General features: G+C 44.7%; 1 protein-coding gene across 5 annotated transcripts in view; it reads right to left on the bottom strand.

The window, feature by feature from the left end:
• gjc1 (gap junction protein gamma 1) overlaps positions 1-14381 on the bottom strand; it is a 108680-nt gene that overhangs the window by 19837 nt on the left and 74462 nt on the right. Inside the window, exon 1 of one of the 5 annotated variants that reach the window (XM_038779208.1) lies at positions 2079-2337. The exons of 3 other annotated variants lie outside the window; for them this stretch is intronic. The gene's annotated coding sequence lies outside the window, so the exon portion shown is untranslated. Of the gene's footprint in view, positions 1-1698; positions 1988-2078; positions 2338-14381 lie in introns of those variants that run through there. One more of the 5 variants, XM_038779210.1, reaches the window with a different exon arrangement.

The raw sequence follows: 14381 nt of genomic DNA, 5'->3' as shown, positions 1-14381 counted from the left end.
TGCCTGTAAGAGATCATTGGCATTGTAAAGATGCCTGCTAATTTTCTTTATTTGTTATTTCATAAGGTAAGGCCACCAGTAAGGCCAGCATTTGTTGCCAGCCCTAACTGCCCTTAAATGAGTAGTTTGCTCGGCCATTTCCAAGGGCAGTTAAAATTCAACCACATTGCTGTGTAAGTGGAATCGCAATTAGACCAGCATAGGCAAGTCTGGCAGATTTTGGTGCAGTGGTTAGCACTGTTGCCTCATAGCACCAAAGACCCGGGTTCGATTCCGGCCTTGGGTGACTGCGTGGAGTTTGCACATTCTCCCCCTGCCTGGATAGGTTTCCTCCGGGTGCCCGGGTTTCCTCCCGCAGTCCAAAGATGTGCAGATTAGGATTGACCATGCTAAATTGCCCCTTGGTGTCCAAAGATGGGGTGTGGTGCTCTTTTAGAGGGTCGGTGCAGATGCCGAATGGCCTCCTTCTGCACTATAGGGATCTATGGACTTCTTCCTTCCCTGAATGGTGAACCAGATGGATTTTTACAACAATCAATGATCGTCCATTACTGTGACTAGCTTTTCAATTCCAGATTTTATTAATCAAATTCCACAGCTGCCAATGCCAGGTCTTCCGGATTACTAACCCAGCAACATAACCACTATGACACCATCTACTCCATTACAAATGGCATTGTCATTTGCATTACTTCTCCTTAGTCATCTGCTCAAATAAACATCGGAAATTCATGACCAAGAATGCATCAATTTCTGAATAGTTTAAATCCTGTATATAAGGTTGAGGGGGCAGCATGTGGTTAGCCCTGCTGCTCATGGCACCAAGGTCCCAGGTTCGATCCCGGCCCTGGATCACTGTCCGTGTGGAGTTTGCCCATTCTCCCCCACGTCTGCGTGGGTCTCACCCCCACCCAAAAGATGTGCCGGGTAGGTAGATTGGCCACACTAAACTGCCCCTCAATTGGGAAAAAAAATTGGATACTTCAAATTTATTTTAAAGACAAATAAGGTTGAGGAACTATCCCTTTGTCCTACTTCCAGGGGGCTGACACCAATCATGAAATTACAAAGGCTAGTCGAGATTGTGCATTTTGGAGCAGATAGTGAGTATATAAAAAAGGAGGGTATTAAAAAATCCTTAATCAAAACCTGCTTCCAATTGATCTAATCGTGCTACAATCTTCGAAAGCGAATCATATTTCTAACTATAAATGAGAAAGATCATGGTGATGCAAACACAATGTAGAGAATGCAGCAACTTGCTCTTAAAAATGCAGTAATTACGGGGATCAAACTATTGCAAACAATTCCCCAAATCATTCCAGTAAGAACGGAAACCACATTTAATGTGGGGTTTTTTTTGGGAGGGGATCCCTCTCATTCTTGGATATTCCGATACTTTTTAAACGAAGAACACCAGCTCCCAGACCACCCTTTGCTCAGGAAACCTGTTAATTATTATAAATGCAAACGCTGAAATCTGAATGCTGGACCATCTCAGCAGGTCTGGCAGCATTAATTGTGTTAATTAATGCATTGGTCACCATGCCAGTGTCCAAATTAATCAACGAGAGATTAGATGGGGGGGTGGTTTGAAACTTTTTTTTAAAAAAAGAGATAAGCGGTCTGCTAAAAAAAAAGGTGCAGAGCGCGAAAAAGAGACAAAGGAGAGCAGAGAAAGAAAGTGTTACAACTTACCCGAGGCTTTGGCAACAATGCGGCAAACGAGTTCAATTCATTGGCAGCCTGAACAACAGGAGTGACAAGAACCCAGATTGCAAAAGTTTAAAACTAGGACCGAGGGTCTATTTTTCTCCCATTTCCCTTCCCCACCCCCTCGTTTCCCTTAAACCCCAAACTCGTTCATGTTGGGTTAAACTTAAACCGTAGCAACAACAGTCTTTCCAAAAAAAAAAGCACACACTGCAGCTGTAAGTACTTTCCGGGGCTGGATTAGCATGTTTGTTTGTTGCAAATGTTGCAGAAAGATGCCACCCCAGAGTGGCTCAGTGCTGGGGGCGAAACTTTTTTTCCTTTACAAAGCAGCAACTTTTTTTTAAAAAAGAAAGCTTTCTTACCTCTCGTTGATATTGCTGGGCGGAGCACTGCTCATTCTCCGCTGTTTTCGCAGTTTTACAAAAATAAAACTAAACTCGAAGCGCCCTGTTCTCTCAATCGCCCCCTAAATTCTCCCGCTGGCGAATCTAACACAGGCAAGGCTTTTCCCGAGCGGAAACTCGCCTCTCAGCTGTGGGGCGGGGAGGCTGACAGTGGGAGATTGCAACAGTTTTTACACAGGGAGATCCAGGTCTATTTGCATTGTGTGGCTGGAGCCTCTATTCCACCCCCCCAGCAACACTCACACTTGCAATAACTGTTGCATCAGTCTTGGTGTAATGAGTTGGGGCCGAAAGTGAGTCACTTTTACATGAATCCTCATCGATTTATATTGGGTACATTTCCACATTCAGTGGCGGACTGGCCAGGGTGTCAGCTTGCCCGATGGCAAGTGGGCCCCTGATGAAGTGGACCCCCTACATCAAATAAAAATGCAATAAAGAAACAAACACAGACAACTGTTTTAGTAATAAAAAGGAATAAGAAAAAAAAAGAACAGGACACAAATAAGCAGTGCATGAAAAGGAACGAAGCAGGGGAGGTAGTGGAAGGATGTGGAATAATGGGGCCCGGGTCGGGCATAATTAAGGAAATTCCATGGGCGCGATTCTCCGCAAATGCGGCGAGTCGTAAAGGCTGCCGTGAAACTGGCCGTGTTTCACGGCAGCCTCCGCGCCCCCTCCCAGGACCCGATTCTCCCTCCCCGGGCGGGGCTAGCAGCGGGGCCTCGTGAAGCACGGCATCGCGGCCTTAGCGACCGTCGCTAAGTCCACGCGCCAAGCGTCACGCCGGCTGACGCGCACAATGACGTCAGCCGCGCATGCGCGGATTGGACGGCTCCAACCTGCGCATGCGCGGGGCCGTCATCTCCCTCGGCCGCCCCGCGGACTGATCCTGCGGGGCGGCGGAGGGAGAAAGAGTGTGTCCGTTACGGATGCAGTACCCGCGATCGGTGGGCACCGATCGCGGGCCCATGCCCCCCTTGGCACGGCCGTGGTACTGCTGTGCCAATCGGGGCCCTGGATGCCCAGAACGGGCATGTTGCGGCCGTTTTTACGATGGCAGCAAGCAGGAGTGTTTGCTGCCGTAAAAGCGGCCGTAAAGGCCTGGGAACTCGGCCCATCGGCCTGGGGAGAATCGCTGTTCGCCGTAAAAAACGGCGAGCAGCAATTCGTGTCGTTGGGGGGGGGGGGGGGGGGGGGGGAGAATAGGGGGAGGGCGTGAAAAATGTCGGGGATGACCTCCCGCTATTCTCCGACCCGTCGTGGGCAGCGGAGTATCGTGCCCCATGTTTTCAGCAAGAGTGTGTGAATTTAAAGATAAAGTTACAATTCGTGATTTGAGATGGTCGGCAACTTCAAAGGATATCAAACAGTAGTCTTGGTTCAGCCAGTACATCGGTCCGGAGCCCGGAGAGCCAAGAAGGGGCCCGTGAATCTCTGAAGGGCCCTTAAAAATTATAATTAATTAGATAAATAAATCTCCAACTTCTTTCCTGAGATTTGTATTCTAACTTAATAAAATATAAATGTTTTTAAAAAGAGCAATACCAAATAAAAATGTAATAAAGAAAAAATAAATAATCACTCAGTGTATGAAGGAACGAAGCAGTGTTAAACGGATGTGAAAAGGAGTGGGGGGGGGGGGGGGGGGGGGGGGGGCTGGTTCACCCGGGTCGGACATAGTTGGAAATCCACGTTTTCAGCAAGAGTGTGTGAGTTTAAAGAAAAATTTACAGTTCGTGATTTGAGATGGTCGGCAACCTGAAAGGATATCAAGCAGTACATAGGGTTGTGAGGTCACCAAAAAGGAGAAGCGGTACCTTTGTCCATGAATCATGAGGTCAAAGATATTGAAGTGATAAGCCATGATCGGTAAACTCAAAGGGTTGCGACTTGTAACACTACACTGGTATCAAACTGGACATGTTAACTTTGGTCGTGGGACCATTCTTAATGTCTTACTATAGTCGGACCAAACTTCTAAGTTTCAACAGTTGTCTCAGTTGCTTGCTGGTGTGAACACTGGACAGTGGATTGTCTCCTCTTCTGAAGCTGCATAGGCCACAGTAGTATTGACTAATGAACATAGCCTATTGAAGTGTAAGTAAGTTATTTTATATTTTTTATCAAGTAGGGGTTTATCTGGCGTCCCTTCAAGTTATTCTTGCAATCGTCAATATTCATTTTTCCCAATGTGGGCTATTTTTAATTAAGTTTTTATTTCAGGAGTATTACCCCTACCAGCATGGAAAAGAAAAAGCATAAATCTGGGTCACTAAAACGCAAAGAACAAAAAGAAGCAGAAAGGAAGGAATCAGCCAAGCGATGCAGGCCTATTACAGAGTTTATAATACCACAAGCACAATCCACATCAATATCCAGTTCTGCAACAAATAATCAAGAAGCAAGAAACAATGCTCATGGTGATGGTGCAATTACATGCGAGTTACAAGAACAGAGAAGAGCTACTTTGAATGTAGAGACAAATACAAGTTTATCCATTACTAATCAACCCAGGCCCAATATTTCTTCTGGCTTCCTTGTTCCGGTATCTGTACTGCCTGTAGTTGCAACATCTGAACACATAGCTTCAACTAGTGACAGGGAATCAGATATTCCTTCAAGCATAAATGACTTGGTTTCTGAAGCACATCCTGTAAATGAACCTACGCAAGAAAATGAAAGATCAATTACTGGAATCTTCCAATATCCATCACGAGCAAAGCTAAAACAGTTTTTTGCTGAACATCCACTTCAGCCACTTGATGATCTGCCATTTGATGCTCGTTTGTATGAGAGGAAAATTATGAATGACTCAGTCCCAAGAAAATGGCTAACATATAACAAAGAAAATAGATGCTTATATTGTTCATACTGCTCAGCTTTGGAGTTTTCCAACACTTGTAATCCATCACCCTTTGTACATGGCTTTAGTGACAACAGGCGTATTAGCCAGAGCTTGACTTTACATGAATCGACAACAACACATGTCAGACATGCTCAGCAATATATCAGTGTGGTTAATGATGGCACCTTAGATACATTTTTTGCAGCATCACTAATTAAAAGGAAAGAAGAAGTATTGAAGCAGAGAAGTGTTGTCATGAGGATTATAGATATCATAAAGATGTTAGGCAAGCAAGTACTTCCTTTTCAAGGTCACAGAAATGAATCGGCCTACACTCTCGATAATAAGGTTCTGAATCATGCCAATTTTTTAGCTACAGTGCAGTTGATGGCAAAATATGACCCCATTATGGCAGCTCACATTTCTGCAGTGCAAAACAAGTCTAAACAAAGAATCAAACGATTAGAGCAACAAGGAAAGGCTCAAAGTAAAGGCCGTGGTGGACTTGTTACATACCTGAGTAAAACAACTATAAACATGTTAATCAAAATTATGAAGAATATGATACAAGAAAGAATTAGTCATGAAGTTTCTCAAGCAAAATATTATTCTATTCAGGTTGATTCAACACAAGATAATTCATCCAGCGATCAGTTTAGCATTATTATTCGGTATGTGCTTGAAGGTATTATCTGTGAGCGACTACTTTCAGTTGTGCCAAGTAATGATGGTACAGGACAGGGAAATTTTGATCTATTGATTGAAACATTACAGCATCTTAAAATTGACCCCCAAAAATGTTTATCTGATAGCACAGATGGCGCTGCAGCTACCATGGCCAGTATAATGGTTTACAAAGTAAAATTGCTGATGTGGCTGATCAACATATTCATATATGGTGCTATGCCCATGTCTTGAATTTGGTGATAACTGAAACAACAAAATGTTGTGTGCCTGCAGTTTCTTTTTTCAATTTGCTCCAGAATATAGTAACTTTTGTGAAAGCATCATACGAGAGAATGGCTGTATGGATAGAAGTTGTTGGAAAACATCTAGGGCAAGAAAAAATGAAACGATTAAAGCTAATTGGTGAGACCAGATGGTCAGGAAAATCCAATGCAGCAACAACTATATTTGGACGTTTTGATGATGCCGCTGCCAGTACTTACGTAAATCTATTGACATGCTTATCAATGATACAAGATTCAGAAAAGTTTGATGCAAAAACAAAACATGAAGCAAATGTTTTACTTCAAAGTCTTCCAAAGTTTGAAACCATATTGACAGCATTTACTTACTTGTATATATTTGAAACGACAACCCCGTTATCAAGTTATCTACAGACAAGTGGTTTAGATATGTTTACAGCATGGAGTTTGGTAGATTCAGCTACAACACAGTTGAAGGAACAGACAAGAACATTTGATAACGTTCACAGCAAGGCTTTGGAATTTGTAAATAAATGTAATGACAGGATTTCACAGATGAATATGGATGAAAATCAAACATTGGAAATTGATGCGTTGGAAACAGCATTGCCAGTTAAGAGGCAGAGGAAGAAGAAAAGAATGGCAGATGAGCTTATTGATGATGAAAGAAATTCCTCAGATTCTCTAGCTGATTTTCGAGTAAATGTGTTTAACCTAATAATGGATCGCATTGTCCAGTCACTAGAATCACGCATTGTACAACACAAACAGTTGTATAAAGATTTGTCCTGCTTGGACCCAGCAAAGTTTAAAACTATTGCAGAGAAGGGCTTTGAAGATGAAGCATTGGAAGGTATTATTAAGCGGTTTCCACAAATCAGCAAAGATCAAGTAATATTGGAATTGTTTTCTTTTGCTTCAAACTTTGATGTATTAAAGCTATTGCTTAATGATGGTGAGAATATGGATTCCAGTTGGAACAATTGTAAAATTTGCAGCACTTGCCCATCGTGTGTACTAAAAATTCTGGCATCCAACAGACTTCATGGCAAGGCATATGATAACCTTTATGAACTTTATAAAGTCATCTGCACACTATCAGTTACTCGAGTCCAATGTGAGTGACATTTTCAAAGCTAAAGATCATAAAGACAAGGTTAAGAAATTCGCTGTCTGAGGAGAATTTGGAATCATACATGTTGCTATCCATTGAAAAGGAATTGTTAGATGAATTGGATGCAGAAGCAATTATTGGCAGATTCGCACAATCATCTAGTGAACACAAATGATTGCTCTTAATATAGTGGACTGCATGCAATGCTCTATTGTGCTTTTGAACTATTTGTTAATGTGTAAATTGTGCAGTAAACTATTTAAAAATATCAACCAATTACTTAAAATTTAAAAAAATAAATAAAAAATTCAATTATAACATTCTGTATTTACATTTGGTATCTACTGCCAGTAATATGTACAGTACATGTACACTGTAATTACTAAGAAATACACATTTTTTCCACAAAAATTTTTATTGTACCCTATTTTCCATATGTATTTTTTGAAAATGTATTTATTCGTTATGAAAATTAAATGATAGCATTGTAGTTGTGGTGGGCCCCCTTTGTCTCCTGGCAACCAATATTTTTAGACCCAGTCCGCCACTGCATCCAATCAGGGGTAAAATGCACAAGGGACAAAATTACAGCACACAGGAAGCTGATTATTTTATTCTTGTTTAATACATCCTAACTTTGTAACAGACCACTGCCCCACACCACAGATCAGCATTGTAAAACAAAATCAGAAAATGCTGGGCAATCTCAGCAGCATATGTGGAGAGAGAATGGAGCGTTTGGAGTCTGGATGACTCCACTAAGGGCACGTTTAGCTACATGTTTCCCAGCACTCGCAGTGCGGCATATAGCCCTGTTTTGTACAGCGGGGAGTTCCGCTCGCCAGATCCCCCCCTTGTAGCGAGAGATCAGCACGTCATTTTTAAATGGTGTCCCGTTCTCTGAGGCCCCCGAAACAATCCCCAACCTCCTCTCCATTCTTCCCAACACCCCAGCCAAGCAACCCTGGACTCTGAGTGAAGGGGTTGAATCCCAAAGCCTCAGGTACCTTGGGCATCTGCACATCAGAGTGAGGCTTATTACCTCGATCTAATATGCAGATTTGCCAAAAAGTGATCCCACACATTGTGGATGGGATTTACATCTCAATGTCACACGAGCCGGGTGGATCAGAGGAGCGGGGTCTCCCAGCTTTCATCGGCTGCACTGCGCTGCGGTGAGCTGCTTTTTGGGCGCAGCATGGCCGTTGGATAGTGCCCTAAGAGACATCTAAAGACTCTGTGAGCACTCTTAGAGTCATCCAGACTCAAAATGTTAACTCCATTCCCTCTCCACTGACGCTGTCAGACCCGTTGAGATTGTCCAGCATTTTCTGTTTATGTTTCAGATTCCAGCATCTGCAGTCATTTGCATTTTATCTCAGTTTTGTAAAGGTCAATATTACTAACCTGGCTAAAAGATCAAACGACAGAACACAAGAAGGTCTAGCTTATGATATGGGGATGGATAAGGTATTGACCCAGATCTCCTGGTATCCTTCTTCTCAGAGATTTGAAGCAAGTTGCGAGTTGCATGTCAGTATCCTGTGGAAATCCTGATGCCCGCACAGTTGTGGAAATTACCTAGGACGTTTAAACCCACGACGGGCTTACGTTCATTACCCAAGACTCTCCACAAATGTCTCCGATACTGATCTCACTGCCAGAGACTTGGGACAGATGCGTGGGGTTTTACCTGGATTCTTACCATGGAAGTAGTAAGCTGGTTAATACCAGGTCTAACTCAGTGGTTAGCCAGTATAATGCAACTGAATGCCATAAATGACAATCATACCCCTGACTGACGACCCAACCTTACTACCCCCCTGACTCAACTGTCCCCAACCTGACCCGACTGACTACCCAGCCTTCCACCCACTCACTCAGAAAGTCTTGTGATCTTTAAAAGCCCCGGTCGTGAAAAGTTGGCTTGTCCGATTCTCGTCCTTTATTTTTCTCTCGAAGGTCTATCCTGGTGGATGTCAGCGCTGACCCATTGATGCTTCAGCCAGGATCAGAAGTCACAGCAGAGAAACGCAAAAGCTTTAGTTTGCGGAAATCCAGCAGCACCAATACCTGCAGCATCAAGGCTGACTGGAAAGTGAAAACATAGAAAATAGAGCAGGAGTTGGTCATTCGGCCCCTCGATCTTGCTCTGCTATTCAATATGACCATGGCTGATCCTCCATCTCAGTGCCATGGTTCCGGACTCTCCATGTGACCCTTGATGCCATAGATCCGAATGCTACAGAAATTTATACCAGAGCCTCCTGATTTTCATAAATAACTTGAAATGTATTTTAGTGCGAGCGAATTAAGTTTGCAGATGGGAGAGCAACGGAGCCAGAAGGCCTTGACAGGCAACAAAGCAAATGAAGCTCAATGCAACAACAACTTATATTTATTTAGCATCTTTAAAGTAATGAAACGTCCAAAGGTGCTGCAGCGGAGCATAATAAAACCAAGTATGATATTGAGCCATCTAAGGAGGTACAGATGATCAACGGTTTGGTCAAAGAAGTTTTAAGGAGTGTCTTAAAGGAGAACAGTAAGGTGAAGAAGCAGCAAGGTGTTGGAAGGCTAATCCAGAGTTTAGGGCCTAAGCGGCAATGGTGGAGCGATTAAAATTGGGGATGCACAAAAGGCCACAATTAGAGGAATGCAGATGTCTCGGAAGGTTGTGGGGCTGCAGGCGATTACACAGAGAGGGAGGGGTGAGGCCAAGGAAGCATTTGAAAATAAGGATGAGAATTTTTATAATCAAGACATTGCCCAGCCAGAAGCCAATGTAGGCCAGCGAATACAAGGGTGATAGGGGAACGATTTTGTTGTTAGTTAAGACAAGGTAGCAAAGAATTTGATGGCCTCAAATTTCTGAATGATAGAATGTGGGAGGCCAGACAAGGACTTGTTGGAATAGTTGCCTCTCGAGGTAATGAAGGCACGGAAAAGGATTTCAGTAGCAGTTGAGTTGAGACAGGGACGTTGTCCAGTGCTATTAGTGAGGTGGAAATACCTGGTTCTAGTGATCCATGCAGAGTACCATGTGCAGTGGGTGTAAAAAATAACGCACACAAACGCAGTGGGTGGAATCGAGCATGCCATGGAGCAGCTGAAATACACCGAGAGGTACTGAGGCACGATTTTACAGTCATGCTGCACACAAAACGCAGCTCACCGTGGCACATCATCCCTGTAACAACATCCCTGTCTCAACTCAACTGCTACTGAAACACCTTTTCCGTGCCTTCATTACCTCGAGAGTCAACTATTCCAACAAGCCCTTGTCTGGCCTCCCACATTCTATCCTTCAGAAACTTGAAGCCATCCAATTCTTTGCTACCTTGTCTTAACTCACAGCAAGAATCATTCCCCTATCACCCCTGTATTCGCTGTCCTACATTGGCTTCTGGCATGACTGATAGAAACCGGGAGACCCCGCTCCCGGGATCTAGCCGGCTCGCAATGCCTCGCGGGATCTAAAGCAATCTCGTGAGCCGTTGCAATGGAAATCCCACCCTTTGTACGATCACTTTTTAGCAAATCTGCATATTAAAATTAAACAGCTAGTCTCACTTTAATGTGCAGATTACTGAGTTACCTGAGGCTTGGGATTTATCTCCTTTGCCTTGGGGGCCTTGGGTAAGTGCCATTCAGCAATGGTCTCCTCAAAATTGTACCTCTTAGAAAGCATTGCGTGCCTACATTTTTCAGCCACAGCCTTAGACAGTAAGATCTTCCAGAATGTATTTGGCATTGTCGGCCTCCGTATGGTGTTGAAGGTGTCAGGACAGACAGGCTTTTGCAGCAATGATTGGCAGGTTTTTTTCCTGAAGGCTTAAAAATGACATAAAGCATGACTGCAGGAACATTTCATGGTTAGTCTTGACCAGAAGATTGTTTACAAGCAGTTGTTTTTTTATGATGTGGAGATGCCGGCGTTGGACTGGGGTGAGCACAGTAAGAAGTCTTACAACACCAGGTTAAAGTCCAACAGGTTTGTTTCAAACACGAGCTTTCGGAGCACGGCTCCTTCTTCAGGTGAAGAAGGAGCCGTGCTCCGAAAGCTCGTGTTTGAAACAAACCTGTTGGACTTTAACCTGGTGTTGTAAGACTTCTTACTTGTTTTTTTATGACAGAGAAAAAGACTCATAAAAATCAAAAGAATCAAAAGGAGGCCAGTAGGCAGAGACTGTGAGAGGGAATGTGAATCTGAGCATGAGTGGCAAGCTGCAAGAGAGAGATGCAGAAAGAAAAGGGTAGAAAATGTGCAAGAGACTGAGTACCAGGCACATGAACATACTAAAAGAAAGAGAAAGTCCGAAATACAGTGAGAAGTGATAAAGAAAAGATAGATGGGTGGACGACAGCGCTGTTTTCTGCTCGGATTCCACGTCTGTACGCAGACTCTTGAATGCCTACGACCGTTTTGAACTGGCCTCGGGAGCCAAGGTAAACCGCGGCAAGAGCGAGGTCATGTTCTTTGGGAACTGGGCCGACCGGTCCTTTGTCCCCTTCACCGTCAGGTCAGATTACCTGAAGATGCTGGGGATATGGTTCGGAGCGGCTGGGGCGTGCACCAAAAACTGGGAGGAGCGCATTGCCAAGGTAAGACAGAAACTGGGCTGGTGGGAGCCACGCTCCCTCTCCATTGCGGGCAAAACCCTGGTCATCAGGTGTGAGGTACTCTTGGTGTTACTGCACGTAGCGCAGGTCTGGCCCATTACCCAACCCTACGCTGCAGCAGTCACCCGGGCCATCTTCAAATTCATCTGGAGATCCAAGATGGACCGTGTCCGAAGGGACACCATGTACAAATCTCTGGATAAAGAAGGGAGGAACGTGCCCAACGTCGCCCTCATCCTGATGGCCACCTTTGTATGCAGCTGCATCAAGCTGTGCGTGGACCCCTGGTATGCAAACACCAAGTGTCACTACATACTGAGGTTCAACCTGTCCCCGGTGGTACGAAGGATGGGCCTGGCCTCATTGCCGCGGAACACTCCAAGTAGTTGGACCGTGCCGTACCACCTGTCCCTCGTGGAAAAAGCTTTGAAGAAAAACACCTTTGACTACAAGGCAATGAAGCAGTGGTCAGCACGTAATATCCTCGAGGCCCTCAGGGAAAAGGAGACTGTGGAGGACGTTGGATGGTTCCCTGAGCAGACTGTCAGAGTCATCTGGCCGAACGCCTCATCACCAGAACTTACAAACAAGCACCAAGACCTAGCTTGGCTGGTGGTGAGAAGGGCCCTCCCCGTCAGATTCTTTACGTACACCCGAAGGCTCAGCACGGTTGCACGCTCCCCTCGGAGTGTCTGTGTGGGAAACGAGACGGTCACCCACCTCCTTGTGGAATGTGCCTTTGCAAAGAAGGTCTGGAGAGAGATGCAGTGGTATTTGTCAAGGTTCATCCCGAGCAGCTCTGTGACACAGGACTCTGCGTTATACGGACTGTTTCCAGGGACACACACCGAAACAAACATCAACTGCTGCTGGAAGGTCATCAACTCGGTGAAAGACGCTCTTTGGTCTGCCCTAAACTTGCTGATCTTCCAGTGCAAAGAATTGTCCTCGACCGAGTGTTGCAGACTGGTACATTCCAAGGTCCAGGACTACGTGCTGAGGGACGCACTCAAGCTTGGGGCAGCTGCCGCCAAGGCGCAATGGGGAAAGACCACTGTGTAAGGTCTTACCACCAAATGTACACCGAGGGGTTGGTAACGGTGTAAAACCCCTCGGTCCGGGTCTTCAATACTCCAATGTATAAAAGAAACATGACAATGTAAATATTTAAGAAAGAATTGTAACATAAAGAAGGATATGTGTGTAATGTCATCCCATTTGAATTGAAGAAAGACAAGTGAATGTGTAACTTTGATGGAAATGTACAGTCAAGACAATTTGAAATGTTCTGTAATGTTTATTAGAGATTTTATGAATAAAGTATATTTTTTGGAAAAAAAAACTGGTCTCCACAAATGGGGACCACATGGAATGAAGGCCCCTATGTACATGCCCTTTGGGCAGGGTGACTCCCTGGCACTGCTGATGCTATGTGGGAACCCTGGCAGTACCATGGTGCCAGCTGGCATGGGTACTGCTAGGGTGACAGGCTGGCCTTTTGTGCTAGGTAGTGATCAGGCTGAGGTGCCTTGTTGGCGGTGTGGGGGCCTGGGGACCCTCCTATAGTGAGTTGGAGGGGTAGGGGGTTGCTTCAGGGGTTCCAGAGATCAGGGTGCTATTTTTATATGTTGTCCCGATCCCTTGCTGCACTGAGGAGTTCCAGCAAGTGGAGCTCCTCAGTGCACAAAATGGGGCTACGCCCGGCCACACGTTCCCTGCTGAGGGTCCCTATTTAACGTGAGTACCATTTTATAGCATTGTATTTTTTGAGTTTGTGAGCATTGGGAAACACAGAGCTAAACACGCTCACTGTGGGACATTCTCATTTAATTAAATCCCGCCCTGACTATACATCATTTCATTTAAACTATATACAGTAATATAGGCAAATAGAATGCTGAGCATTATTGCCGAATCAATTGAGTTCCAACCAAGTTATTAAGACTTCCACAGCACCCTCAATAGGATATAACTGGGGGATTACGTCCACTTGTTTTCACCACAGCAGAAATGAACGAATGCCAAAAGGGGCAGTGAGGCAAAGCACAAAGATAATCCCTATCTTTACAATGGGGGGGGGGGGGGGGGGGGGGGGGGTGGGCAGCATGGTGGCGCAGTGGGTTAGCCCTGTTGCCTCACGGCGCCGAGGTCCCAGGTTCGAGCACATTCTCCCCGTGTTTGCGTGGGTTTCGCCCCCACAACCCAAAGATGTGCAGGCTAGGTGGATTGGTCACACTGAATTGCCCCTTAATTGGAAAAAATGAATTGGGTACTCTAAATACTCTTGGGAAAGAAACATCTTGTGTGAAGTTCAGAGTTGCTTAATAGAATAGAAGAAAAAAATCAAAAATAATATATGAAGTTCTCATGAAAGATATGTCAGGGCAGTACAACACAAAGTTGCTGGTTCAGGAGGGTTGTTATGAGCCGATGAGAAGGGGTGAACTGGGGCTTGTAGGAAATGTCTCCTCACAATCTCCTAAGGGCGATTTTATTTGTTTCTCACCTTCACCTTGGAATGTGCCCTTGCATTTTTAAGCAGTTTGCTCTGCCTTAGGTCAAATTGCAGAATTTTCAGCCAGTTAAAAGTTGAGTAATCACATTTTCAAAAGTGAAGGGACACAGAAACATACGAATTAGGGGCAGGAGTAGATCGCTCGGCCCCTTGAGCCTGTCCCTCCATTCAACAAGATTGCGGCTGATCTGAATGTAAGCTCAACCCCACATTCCTGCCTACCCCTGATAAC

Source organism: Scyliorhinus canicula, chromosome 19 (assembly GCF_902713615.1).
Source record: "Scyliorhinus canicula chromosome 19, sScyCan1.1, whole genome shotgun sequence".
NCBI lineage: Eukaryota > Metazoa > Chordata > Chondrichthyes > Carcharhiniformes > Scyliorhinidae > Scyliorhinus > Scyliorhinus canicula.
This window is presented reverse-complemented; position numbering and strand designations above follow the sequence as displayed.